We start from the raw sequence: 14,344 nt of genomic DNA, 5'->3' as shown, positions 1-14,344 counted from the left end.
CCATGTCATGTAGTATGGGTACTATTCAATCAAAAATCATGAAGCAATTCACTAATCGATAACATGCTTGTTACAATCTGTTTAATGCTGTACTTATTAACATCTGTCTGTCAGTGAATGTCAAATAAAAACAAACAGTGAAACTGAGTTTGATGTATTTTACTTTCCCCTTTAACAAATAAGGAAATTGAACTGTGGACATAATAAGAGGCGATTTGGTGTTAGTGTAAAGCCAGATTTGACCTAAATCAATGGAAATATATGAACTGAGAAATAATTCGGACACAAAAGCCATTCAGTCCTGAGTTTAGGAATGTAATGGAAACTCTCAGCTAAGGACACACTTAGAGGAGCTGAGACGTTAGCACAGGCAGAATTCTGATATGCGTTGTGTCTGGATCTAATGTGATGATCTTTCCATTGAACAAATGATGTGTCCACTGTTTAACATGAGCAGAAGAAATCTCAGCCAACTTTTAAAAATGTAATATAAAAACATCCTACACGTTTTAACTGGAGAACAGCAACAGCGACATCTAGTGTCAGTGTTGGGAAGTACTTTTCTCTTATTTTCTGGCATGTGACGTTTTTCATTTGCAAAACCTGACCAAACAGATGGTGTGCCTTCTGACAAACATATGTATTTATTTTAAATACACAGTTCCAGCTATAATAAAAAAAAAACCAACACACTATACACTATGCAAAATAATTAAACACTAGGGAGAAGCCTTTATTTGCATTGTGGAAGGAATTTACATCAATGCCCGCTTCCAAAATATATGAAAAAGAAATTACATGAAACAACTAAAATGCATATTTATGCTATCACAAGGGCAACGGCCTGAAGTTATGCCTGAATTGTGAGGTTACCGATTAACCAAAATATGGGAAGGAAAAAATAACTCCTTGGTGACCTGGCACATGAATTCAAAGTGTGTAAGTTTCTTCCAACTTCACTTGTGTTTAAGGTACAGTAGCTCATTTTTAGGATATTTAATAGAAATAAAGAATGCTGTACTCATAAATATATATATATATATATATATATATATATATATATATATATATATATATATATATATATATATATTTGATTGGTATTTAATTATGTCTTCCCACAAAATTCTCTTGAAATTTGAGTTATTTGTGGGATGTTGTGCACAAGCATACTCCAAAGCTATAATGAGATTCTGGTGTATATTATTATATTTGGTGTATTTTTTTTTATAATTTTTATTAATAAAAGACATCAAGAAGTCATAAACAGAGGGAGAACACACCATGGCACATTTTTAAACAAGGAAGATTTATTCATCAAAGTGATTTATTAATCAAACAGACATAACATGAAAACACTTGAACACAGAGAGGGGCATCATTGGTCAAAATCCATTCATCTCCCTGGGCGTCTCTTCCACCATAGACAGATAGCCACCAATACAAAAAGCCAAACAGTAACCAATTTAACCTGAGCAGAAAAACTAGAACGCTGTCAAGATGGAGTAGAAAAGGTCTCCAGAAATTGTATCACATAATCTATTGAAATTTGTTCAGGGTTTATAGAAAAAGCCAATATGTCAACACAACTTACTGGCAATATGTCCAATTATCAGCAGGGAAAGCAGTATTGGAGAGACATGGTGTGATGAAGAATCACTGAGGCTTATTGTCTTGTCACCATACTTTATCTAGAAAATACAAAAAAGCATTTCACAGGGGGAAGTCTCACCAGAGCAACAGAACTATTCTCAAGGAAATATCACAATTTGAACATAACTGTTTTAAAAAAGATGTTTTAATAGATGTTTTTGGACTTGATACAAGTTTAAAGCTTCTACTCAAAATGTTTGCTATTCTCACCACAGACTCATTTGATCAGTTTTGTTTTGTTTTATGTTGATTGTGTATTGAAGTTCAATATCACGTATTTATAGCATTATTTTAGAAAACAGTCATTTAAAATAATATCAGAAATATATTTTGTGTACTTTGTATGGTAACACGATTGCTATAATGTTGGACCTACTGTCACAACAAATGTATCTCTATGAAAGTGTTGCCTATAGCTTAAAAGAAAGATTTACCTTTAACTTTTGGAATCGTGTGTTGGGTAGCCCTTTAATCTCACAGCTGAAGGAGTCAGTCTCTTTACTGGTTTCTTTGGCCTCCAGGATACAGCCGTATTCCTGTGTGTCTTGAACGCCCCACACTGATAACTCGTCTTTTGACATCTCCAGTTTGTCTGACTTTTTCTAAAACAACAGAAACAAAGTTTGACCTTTAATGAACTCCTGTTTGTACATGCGATAAAAAAAGCAAAAGAAACAATGTTACCTTTAAGGTGATGCGGACATTGTTTCCTGTCCTTATGGCTGTGAAGCTGGTAAACTCAGGCTCTGGATGGTAGGTGATGTTTAAAGAGCAGGCTAAAGTTTCATTGGCTGCTTTTAGAAACACAGTGCTGTAGAAATCATCGAAGTGTTTTCAGCTTCAGGTGTGTCATAGCTGAGACTCTGCAAGGAGTTTAAATACATTCTGTGTTATACAGTCAATGTCTGGATGAGATGCTTAAGTGACGTTATTTTTTAAATATAGTTGAGCACTAATTCTTTAGCACAGGAGCTACCATGACCTGAAAAGCACACACACACACACACACACACACACACACACACACACACACACACACACACACACACACACACACGTGCTACAACATACCGCTATAACAAGTGTCTGACTCAAGTTTGTTTTCGTTTCTCTTCCTTTTTTTGTTGCAAATATATCAGTCTGCTAGAAAGATGACGAAAAACATACATCCAAATCAGCCAAAGAATGTCTTCATTAGAATAAAATTAAAAATTTGGAAAGCCCAGCCAGAGTCCAGACCTAAATTCAACAGAACGTTCAAAACTTCCTTTTAACAGGGAGAAAATTCTAGCAGAACCAAGCTCAGGGAGGGGCAGCCATCTGACATGTTGGTCTGGTTGGGGGTGAGAGAAGGAAGACAGGACACAGACACACTGTGGAAGAGGGCATGAGACTAATAATAACTAATGATTAAATACAGAGTGGTTTATAAACATATATAGAGTGAAAACGCAAACACTCACAGTGAATCATGGAATCCCCCAACAGCCTGCGCCTATTACAGCATAACTAAAGAAGGATTTGGGGTCACCTCATCCAGCCCTAACTATAAGCTTCATCAAAAAGGAAAGATTTAAGCCGTCTGTCTCCTGAATCCAAACTTCGAGCTGGTTCCACAGAGAAGGAGCTGAAAGCTGAAGGCTCTGCTTCCCATTCTACTTTTAAATACCCAGTGAATCAATAGTCTGAGCACAAAGTGCTCTATTGGGGTGATATGGTACGATTAGGTCTTTAAGATAAGATGGGGCCTGATTATTTCCATTAAAAAATCTGTGGGATGACCAGAAGATGCCTGTGCACATGCTCTCACAATTTTACACATTTGGAGCAAGTAAGAATGGGCAAGTCAGATGTGCCATGCTGAGAGACCCAATCCTCTGATTAATCAAAAGGCACTTCCACAAAGTATTGGGCTAACTAAGTTTGTGCACACGTATGCAACCAACTAATTGGATGTTTTATTATTATTTTTAAATATATTTTAAAAAATTATATTTTTTAAAATATAGTTGGTTAGTTGGTTTTGAAATTATATTGTACAGGTTAGAGTTAAAGATGAGAACAGTTTTGAAATTATTTGTCGGGATCTCATTTTTTAAGTTGACTAAAACCCGGGTGTGTACACGTTTCATACGCATGCACAATGAATAGAAAACCTCGTAGTGGAGCAGATTAATTTGTCTTCTCAAACACTGAAGCTTGCTTTAACGTTAGTTCATTGTTTATTTGTTTGTTCATTTAACATGAGTGCTTTTGTAATCATCGTTCACTAGTGTTCATCCTATTATCTTTTAAAATGATGAATAAACGTTTGTTTGAGCTGGCATTTAAAAACACATCTAGTCTGAATGTGTTCTGCTTTCATGTTGAAATCAGCCAACATTTTGAACATTTTAAAATTTGAAAGTTTGAACCATGACATCTTCACCTCTGTAAATCAACCAGAGAAAGACATATTATGTAAAACTATATATTTGATGTGTAACAACAATCCCATTTACACTGTGTGTGTCTGCAGACCTGATAGCTGCTGTTGATGGGAAGCTTGACGTCATGCTTGGCATGGCTGTGTACGACCCCTTCAACAAGGTCCAGGTGAGACCCCATGAGTGTGAGCTTCCTCTTCCCACTGCCAAACACAGAGCAGCATTTATGCAGAGCAGAGAGTATGGAAGACTCTTGATCACAGAGAAAGAATTCTTATAATGACACCTCAATGTAATGGTAAAACTGTACTGCAGTGGCTCCCATTGCAGGTTTAAGAGATTTCTATACACTAGAGTATAATGAGTCATCCTCTGAGGATGACCTAGTTGTTATGTTCTGATGCAGACCAAAGTGTCTGATGGACTAAAACAACAAATTTAGCTTTGTAGCTATAAAGGTCAAAGCATGAAAGGATCACCGTGGGGTTCTTTAAGAGTTTACTTGAGAATAAAAATGATGCTGCATCACTTCTTAATGGAAGAAAGATCTACAGCATTATAGCAGAAAACCAGCAGAGCTCAATAAAGGTGTAACTATAAGCTTATTGCTTGATGTAGCAGAAAAATATCCATCTGTCTATATTCTTTCCCACTAACATGTTATATTTGTAATAAATAAATAAGACTAAAGTAGTTTTAGATTTGGATCATTAACACCACCTTTACTATCGGCCTTTATTGCCTCAGGAAGACTCCCTGTTAAAATGAACTGCAGATGATTATCATTTTGATTTATCAGGTTTTTTATTGCACTTCTCAGAAGATAATTTCTTAGAGACAGTGCACTCCATATGTCACATTAAATCTGTTGCAAATATTATATGGTTGTTAATTTGGTTCTATTTGATTTGATTTGTCTAAAAACGAAACTGAATTTGGTCAGAAGTGACCTCCTCCTCAAAAACAGTTATCAGCACTAGTTCCTTTTAGTCATCCAGTACTGCAAATCTTCAGTTTAAACTCTTTCTGTGACATTAGCTGCTGGAAGTTCTGGATCCACCATCAGCAGCTGTCGCTAACGCTTTGTGCAAAACTAATCTTACCTCATCCAGCTGCTGCTTGGAGTAATGTTGCCACAGGATGGCGATGAGCGGTAAGTGATGTTAGCATCAACATGGCAACTACCATCTGGGAGGAGAACGCAGACGCTAGCCACACCTTTGAGATGTGTGCTGGGAATGTGGAACGTCAGACTGATACCAGTGTTGCCCCAAACAGGAGACCTGGGCAAAGACACACAGACTCAATGACATCACCACGATATGCAGAAAACCGAAAAACAGACAAAACTTGTTGTTTTATTTTTACTAATTTCTTCTTTTGCACCTTAATTTTGAATCCTTGTATTGTTTCTTTATTTAATATTTTATTGTTGTTTTATGTGAAGGGAGACTCTTATTGTACATATTCTGGATTTGTTAGTATTTTATAAAACACACTGTTAACTATTTTAGAATTGACCTGTCAAAGTTAACCCTCTCAGGCTCAAATTAAACTTTTTGTTGCTAATGCACAACCAAGTCCTGCAGTGGTACTTCTGAGAAAAAAAAAACTCGTAAAATATGTATGTGGGGTAATCAGGTTGTTAGTTTTTAACTGTTGCAAATCGGCAACGCCTGCCTTGAGAGGGTTAAATTATAGGATATGCAGGTTTGTAATATGGGTGGTGTTCCCCTGTATTAAAATCTGCTCTTTAATTTGTCATTTCCCAGCATCGTCTTAGTTATGTGTACAGTGGCTCACTCTTTTGGAGTACAGTCAGCGTGTGTCTGGATCCTCAATCGTTTCACATCACCAAGGTTACGACCTAATAACACTGCATGGTTTGTCCCATAGAAAGATACCACACTGGGAGTGATGGAGGAGATCTCTGGGATCTGACAGTGAAACAAAAAAAAGAATAGATAATTTAATTTCTTTCTGCTGACATTATACTGGATGTGGATTAGGTGTCAGAGGAACAATGAGGATCAGACTCACGGAGAAGTTCTTCCCAGACTCAAACTCTTGGCAAACTCTGTCCTGCAGGAGGGGAGGGATTCAGCACTTAGCATGTGCGTAGCACTGTAATCTATCAGAACTGATCTAGGACCTCCGAACACACACGCTCACCCCACCTGCCTGCTCTCCACCCACTTCCTGAGGAAAACTGCGTGTCGGCTCAGTCAATCCAATCTGCACTGAAGCAGTTCTTATTCCTCATCCACAGTCGCTAAAGTTCTTTATTATTCATTTATGTCTCAAGTGACAGGATGTCTTATTTTGTTAAATATCTCTCTTCCTCATTTCCTCTGCTGCCACAGCTGGTAGGAGGTACCAAGTTGCCGAGGAAAGGATTCAAGAAGAGGAATCAACTATGTGTACTTTTGGGAATGAAAAGAGACTGCCATTCTTTTCATGCAGAAACAGAAACACTCAGTCCGCATCATCCTGAATGAATAACAGGAAGAGAGCAGATGTTCAGCCAAGAAGTTCTACTGAACAAAACTCAGCTGAACTGAGGAAGCTGTAGGAGTTTACTGCCGAGAACATTTAATAATGAAAATATGTTTTCAAGTACGCTCCGGGCCATGAGCAAACTCATGGCTTTGCTGAAATAAACCAGTATAAAGACTTCCCACAACAAGACCACTCGTCTCTTGTCCATCCTGTCCATACAGTTTCATTCAATTGTTCAACTTTTCCAGCTTTCATCAGTAAGGTTTCGTTCTCTTTGATTTCTAACTGCGACTTGATTGTCTGATCTTTCTGTTAATCACATCAGGACCACTTTAGTCTGTCCACAGTCTGAGTCGTTGAATCATTTCTGGTATTAGTGGACTTACAACATGAAACTTGGTGGTCCACTCATGTTAGAGCAGTCGTTTAACCTCAGTTGTTCTGACAGCTGTGATGTCCCAAGTCTGAATTTTATTGTGACATGCAGACCTGTACATTAAAAAAAAAAAAACACTTAAGTGTCAAAGTCTCTACTATTAGTAGTATATATGTTTGAGCTGTACCACTATAATAATAAACAGTTAGAATATTTCATCTGTCAGAGTAGCTCTGTCATTAATATTTCTGATTAAATTTTCTTATTTTGGCAAATACTACAAATCAATAAATAACTTTTGTTGTGAAGCATTTTATTCCTGGAATTATTTCTGAAAAGTCACTGACCATCAGCAGGAAGCGTACGATCAGACAGGATGCAGGTGCATTGTGGGAAATGTGGAGGAGGGTTATTCGAAGCACAAATCGAGCCGGACCTTCCAGCGAACTGACAGGCAAAGTTAGACGGCCCTTCCTGGCCCACAGTCAGGTGTATGTGGATTTTTAGTAAAATCTGAAAATGAAGAACATAAGTGAGAAACACCTGAAAGCCACAAATGATCACAGTCCCGAGTGTGTTTGTGAAATTGTACCTGTCCGTTTGTGTCCTTTTCAACTTTGTGGGAAATCATTTTGTGTTGGGACTCATCAGGAATGGACAGCCAGTCTGAATCTGTGCAGCCATATTCAAATGTGCAGCTAGGAGAAGAAGAAGAAGAAGAAAGGATCACCAAGTTCAGAATTGTTTGAAGACGTCAGCTGCACATGTTGTTTCTCTCACCTGCTTTTAGAGCCACACCAACCACAGTATGGATCCTGTGCAGACCAACACTCCTGCACATTTGTGTACGTGCTGCAGTTTGACACAGGAACTCGCTTCACCTAGAAAAACAAACACTTTAAAATGCAGCACAGGTACATGTGACTTTAAGATAATCAGTAAATAATATAAGTACCTGGTTTGTAAATGGCACATACACATGTTTACGACCCACTGGATCCAGATGTAATTTGGGAAACACTTTGCGGTCATCACTGGTCCTGTAGAGCACCGTGGGACAGGCAGCGTGATACTTCCTGTCCACAGACAGCTGACAACAAGAAGGAGAGACTGTACTATTGTTTCTGTACTCAGTGGGGGGGTTTGTATTGTTTGGTTGTTTATGTCAAATCAGACGCAGTGTCAGTGATCTAGTTCAATTCAATTCAATTCAATTTTATTTATATAGCGCCAAATCACAACAAAAGTCGCCTCAAGGCGCTTCATAGATACAGAGAAAAACCCAACAATCATATGACCCCCTATGAGCAAGCACTTTGGCGACAGTGGGAAGGAAAAACTCCCTTTTAACAGGAAGAAACCTCCGGCAGAACCAGGCTCAGGGAGGGGCGGCCATCTGCTGCGACCGGTTGGGGTGAGAGAAGGAAGACAGGATAAAGACATGCTGTGGAAGAGAGACAGAGGTTAATAACAGATATGATTCAATGCAGAGAGGTCTATTAATACATAGTGAGTGAGAAAGGTGACTGGAAAGGAAAAACTCAATGCATCATGGGAATCCCCCGGCAGCCTACGTCTATTGCAGCATAACTAAGGGAGGATTCAGGGTCACCTGGTCCAGCCCTAACTATATGCTTTAGGAAAAAGGAAAGTTTTAAGCCTAATCTTAAAAGTAGAGATAGTTTCTGTCTCCCGAATCCAAACTGGAAGCTGGTTCCACAGAAGAGGGGCCTGAAAACTGAAGGCTCTGCCTCCCATTCTACTTTTAAATACTCTAGGAACAACAAGTAGGCCTGCAGAGCGAGAGCGAAGTGCTCTAATAGGGTGATATGGTACTACAAGGTCATTAAGATAACAGGAAGCCAATGAAGGGAAGCCAAAACAGGAGAAATATGCTCTCTCCTTCTAGTCCCTGTCAGTACTCTTGCTGCAGCATTTTGGATTAGCTGAAGGCTTTTCAGTGAGTTTTTTGGACATCCTGATAATAATGAATTACAGTAGTCCAGCCTGGAAGTAATAAATGCATGAACTAGTTTTTCAGCGTCACTCTGAGACAGGATATTTCTAATTTTAGAGATGTTGCGCAAATGGAAGAAAGCAGTCTTACATATTTGTTTAATATGTGCGTTGAAGGACATGTCCTGGTCAAAAATGACTCCAAGGTTCCTCACAGCGTTACTGGAGGCCAAGGTAATGCCATCCAGAGTATGAATCTGGTTAGATACCATATTTCTAAGATTTTCAGGGCCGAGTACAATAACCTCAGTTTTATCTGAATTAAGAAGCAGAAAGTTAGCGGCCATCCAGGTCTTTATGTCTTTAAGACATTCCTGCAGTTTAACTAATTGGTGTGTGTTATCTGGCTTCATGGACAGATAGAGCTGGGTGTCATCTGCATAGCAGTGAAAATGTATGCTATGTCTTCTAATGATGCTGCCTAAGGGAAGCATGTATAATGTAAACAGAATTGGTCCTAGCACTGAACCCTGTGGAACTCCATAATTAACCTCAGTGTGTGAAGAGGACTCTCCATTTACATGCACAAATTGGAGTCTATTAGATAGATATGATACAAACCACTGCAGTGCAGTACCTGTAATACCTACAGCATGTTCTAATCGCTCTAATAGGATATTATGGTCAACAGTATCGAACGCTGCACTGAGGTCTAGCAGGACAAGCACAGAGATGAGTCCACTGTCAGAGGCCATAAGAAGATCATTTGTAACCTTCACTAAAGCTGTTTCTGTGCTGTGATGAGCTCTGAAACCTGACTGAAACTCTTCAAATAAACCATTCCTCTGCAGATGATCTGTTAGCTGTTTGACAACTACTCTTTCAAGGATTTTTGATATGAAAGGAAGGTTGGAGATTGGCCTATAATTAGCTAAGACTGCTGGGTCTAGAGATGGCTTTTTGAGTAAAGGTTTAACTACTGTGTCAGAAACCCGGTAAAACTGCACATCATCCTGCTGGTTTCCGGTCTTTAAGATTCCTCTCTGGGTCAGACTGTTGATCAAAGTCAGGTCGTGGCTCAGCTGGTACAGCCTCTCCTCTGTGGTGATGTAAAGCATGTTGGGGGTCACGGCGAATTGGCGGATGTCTCCATCAAAGGTGAAGCCTTCATCCTCCTTCCGGCACAGACCCAGTTCTCCAGAGAGAACAGAAAGCAGAGCGAGCAGCAGGATCATCTTAGAATAACGACAATTCTACCTGGGACACGCTCACACAGCGATGCTCTGCGTGGCACTCTGCTCTCTGCGTCTCTAAAGTTGTGTGTAAAGCACAGCGCGAGCAGCGCGTGCAGCTGAAAAGAGAACCGCTGGAAGGAGGAGGGCTGGAGGTGCCAAGCGAAAGTGAATTTATTTGAACATTTTCACTCAGCAGCTTTCGTCTCATTTCCACCCCGTACCTCTGTACAGGCCGATGTTACAAAAAAAAAAAAAAGCCGGATATAGTGCGTCCCTAAGCCAAATCACCGCAATTACAGCCCTCAGCTGTATTCTTTAAACCTTCCATAAATGTTAGTGTAAAGTCAGATTTGACTTAAATCAGTGGAAACATATGACCTCAGAAATGATTCTGAAACAAAAGCCATTCACACCAGGTTCCCCCAGTCTTATAAACAGTACATTTGCATAAGATTGGGGAAACCTGCAGTCAGCTGAGACTGAAGAAGTCACTTGGATGAGTGACGAAACATTTCTTCCACAAAACGCTACGTCCAAATGAACAGAATCAACTTTTGGAGATTTACTTTCCTGGATGATTGAGAATGCATCAAGACATCTTAAAAGGTGCTGTATAAATAAAAAATTACTTTTACTTTACTTTACTACTGTATGGAAGAAGGACAAAGAAAAGTCACTGTGCTTGACCCTGAAACCAGAACCACAGGTTATTCATTCTAAACAAAGACCTAAAGACAAATTAATGAAGCGCTATCATGTTTTTTTTAAAAAAACAATACCCCAAAATAAATATGCATAGTTAAGTTCAGCTTTTACTGAGAATTATCAGAATGACTTTGCTGATGTTATCCAAAATGACTTCACTTCTTGTTGGGCCAGCAGGATCTAATGACTGACCATCCTTCAAGAAATATCTCTAACTGATGCAGAGTTACTTTAATAAATGCATTTCATACTTCCATCCATCTCACCAATGCCAGATCCCTCGGTAAACAAACCAGATGAGCTGCAATCAGAGATTTACTACAACTGCTTTTTCTGTGAGTGTTGTTTGTAGCTGAATCCTGGCTTTGTCCAAACATCCCCAATGCATCAGTCGAGGTACTGGGCCAGACATTACACTGCCATGACGGCAACAAAGTCTCTAAGGGAAGGGGCCTAGAGCTCTGTGCTTATGTGCTTCAGGGTTGGTGCCATAACAGTAGAATTATAGACAGTCACTGCTCACCAGTCTTAGAGGCCAATGTGGAGGGCGTCCATATTGTTCCTGAGGACTTTAATCAGGTATGTACTATTTTAATATTTCAAGTTTTATGCTAACAGGTGTGACTGAGCACAATGAAGTTTAAAAATTTTGCAAATGTAAAGAATAACTTTTCTAAAATGGCAAGTGTCCCATTGATACATTACATTAATGCAGACTATATGTTGTTAATTTTAACACAGCAGTTTTTATCTCATCCTGTTGAAAGTCTGATAAGCTCATGCCATGGTGAGGGTTCTGTTGACCAGCTGTCCGCAATTCACAAGAATCACTACTGCTCCTAAAGTATTGGTCAGAATTTAATCAAACTTGTGCAAAATAATCACCCAATCTGTCTTCACCCAAACTGGGCTCAAGACCCAGTTCAAATTTATTGTTTCACAGGGAGCAACCTTTGAGTTTTGATGGATTGTGAGCCTGATGAGTTACATCACTGATTTTTCTGTTTCTCAGATGACTAAGATGGCACAATAACTGGTGAATGTTGGGTGCTCATGAGTAATTGTCTTGTCATGTTCTTGAAACAAACTTTCTGCATGAAATGATCAGACACACTTTAATGGAATCTGTGGGGTTTTATTTTTTCTGTAAACAACAGAAAATTAATTTAAAGGAATGTAGATATTTAAACCTGAGATCTAAGATAAACCTAACAGGTAGTTTTGCTGAAATTGATGTTGGAAAGCTAAAAAAAAATACTTAAGATGTTCAATACACATTTTTCTTTACATCCCGTCATTCAACCCTGATAATTAAAATGAAACTGATTTACGAGTTCACACAGCTACCTTAAGGAGCTCAGTTAATTAATAAACTTAAATCAACTTAGCTAACAGATTATTTTAGTTAAGCTAAAATAGATTCCTAAGTTAAAAGAAGTACTAAAGTATTTGAATTAACTAAAAAACCCAAGTCAACTGAACTATGACAAGAGTTTAAACAAGAGATTATTTTAATTTAGCTGAAAGGGTTCTCCCAATTTTTCCTAACTTTAAAGCAGTTGAACTGACTAACAAATCGCAGTCAACTAAACTAAGACGAAAGTTTAGACAACATGTGATTTTTCATCAACATAACATTTGGTTGTGTTACAAGAACAAACTCTTTTTCTTGACTTAACTTAAAATTTTAAGGCAGCCCTTTACATCATATTTTTAAGTTGAAACAACAAGTTATATTTTACAGTGCACCCTTTTCATGTACTTTTTAGTTTTTTTTCTTTATTTTGTATCATTTAAAAAACCTTTTTATGTTTGGTATTACATACATCTATTGGCATGCATTTAAATTACTACATTATTATGTTCTTGTTTCTGCCTTGTTACCCTTCTATTACCGCTTTATTACCGAGCTGTAATAGAAAGTGCTACCTCCAGTCAACAGTCAAAACTATTAAGTAGCTTATAAGATAAAACTACATCTATGTTAAACAATTAAGAAATTGCTCGCAGATGCAACAAAAGCCAAATTTTGAAAGAAATCCTAATATACCAGGGTTGTTCAACTCCAGGCCTCGAGGGCCTGTGTCGTGCAGGTTTTAGATGTGTCCTTGATCCAACACAGCTGATTTAAATGGCTAAATTACCTCCTCAACATGTCTTGAAGTTCTCCAGAGGCCTGGTAATGAACTAATCATTTGATTCAGGTGTGTTGACGCAGGGTGACATATAAAACCTGCAGAACACTGGCCTTTGCGGCCTGGATCTCCCCACCCCTGTAATACATATTTTGAGACAAAGAGGGAACTTTTTCTCAGTCACCACCAGTCATACAGCAAATTCCCTGCTGACTCGGCCTCAGGATGTCTAAAGGAAAGAATCATGCGCACCCAAAGGCAATGAGCTCATCAGTGGTCATGTGTGCACGCAGAGGGAGAGTGAGAGACCGAAGGAGCAGCAGCAGAGCATCACAGTTGTAACACGGTTTTGTGTGATGACGTGTGTGTTAATGAACCTACATCCAAGCTCATATTCACATATACTGTATCTTCTACAACTATAAGTTCATGTATGGCTGCACCACATTTGGATTACACATGGGAAGCTCTGATGTAACCAATTCTTCTGTGGAGCTTAATTGAAGACAGTGAACTCAACTCCTGGACTGCTGCAGTCTTTCTGCCCTAAGACTTAGGCCAGACTTGTATATCCAGCACTTCCAGTATTATAGGTTATAGTATTGAATATGCTATATATAATCTACTGGCCTGGTTATAGAATATAACCAGTCAGCAGTCAGAGCTTATTCATTTCACTTGTGAATGTCTTCTGCCAAAGTAAGATAACCACCAACACTGAAAGACAAAGAGCAGCTTATATAAACACAGCAGAAAACTAAAACATCATCAGTAAAGTTGAGTAGAAAAAATGAACTACATATCTGCTACGTTTAATTTTCTGAAAATAGCTGTTTGAAATGTAAGATCAATTTAAAACAACATTTTATTTGTTTCAGGTTTAGGGCACAAAATAAAACGCAGACAGAATCAAATCACTTACCAACAATAACACAAGGCATCAGCAGGAAACGCTGTATTTGAAGGACCTTGTGTAAAGAAGACTGCGGCCCAAGTCTTATTGTCCTGCCACCATACTTTATCTAGAAAGAGGTTAAATGAATGTCATAGAGGCAGGTCTCAGCAGAGCAATGGGTGAAAATATTTACTGCATGTATGAATACTATTAATACTAAAAAAAACCTAGACAAAGTTTATTTTCCCCTTCATGTGTATTGCCTCTTATGAACACGTTAGATGAAGAGCTCTATGGTTATTAGAGATGCTAATTTCATTGGGGTTTTTGTTTTCTGTTATTTGTACTTTCTGCAAAGTCCTTTGACTAAAAACAATGTTTCATATTTTAACTTCTTGTGCTGCAGTTCAATTCTATTCAATTCAATTTTATTTATAATACTCATAATGCTTCCTATTTCCTGC

General features: G+C 38.4%; 1 pseudogene across 1 annotated transcript; it reads right to left on the bottom strand.

Annotated features, from left to right (window-relative positions):
* Positions 1–1,381: 1,381 nt before the first annotated feature.
* LOC146369937 (plexin-C1-like) lies at positions 1,382–10,145 on the bottom strand (annotated as a pseudogene). Its single transcript, XR_014797298.1, has 14 exons — positions 9,891–10,145; positions 7,910–8,044; positions 7,735–7,835; positions 7,547–7,652; positions 7,302–7,467; positions 6,965–7,067; positions 6,700–6,730; positions 6,120–6,161; positions 5,883–6,016; positions 5,183–5,362; positions 4,174–4,282; positions 2,338–2,516; positions 2,088–2,255; positions 1,382–1,691 (listed from the first exon to the last, which is right to left on the bottom strand). The product of XR_014797298.1 is annotated as a plexin-C1-like (transcript).
* Positions 10,146–14,344: the final 4,199 nt, after the last annotated feature.

This window comes from Perissodus microlepis, chromosome 17, assembly GCF_051167445.1.
Source record: "Perissodus microlepis isolate ML-2025 ecotype Zambia chromosome 17, ASM5116744v1, whole genome shotgun sequence".
NCBI classification, from domain to species: Eukaryota; Metazoa; Chordata; class Actinopteri; order Cichliformes; family Cichlidae; genus Perissodus; species Perissodus microlepis.
This window is presented reverse-complemented; position numbering and strand designations above follow the sequence as displayed.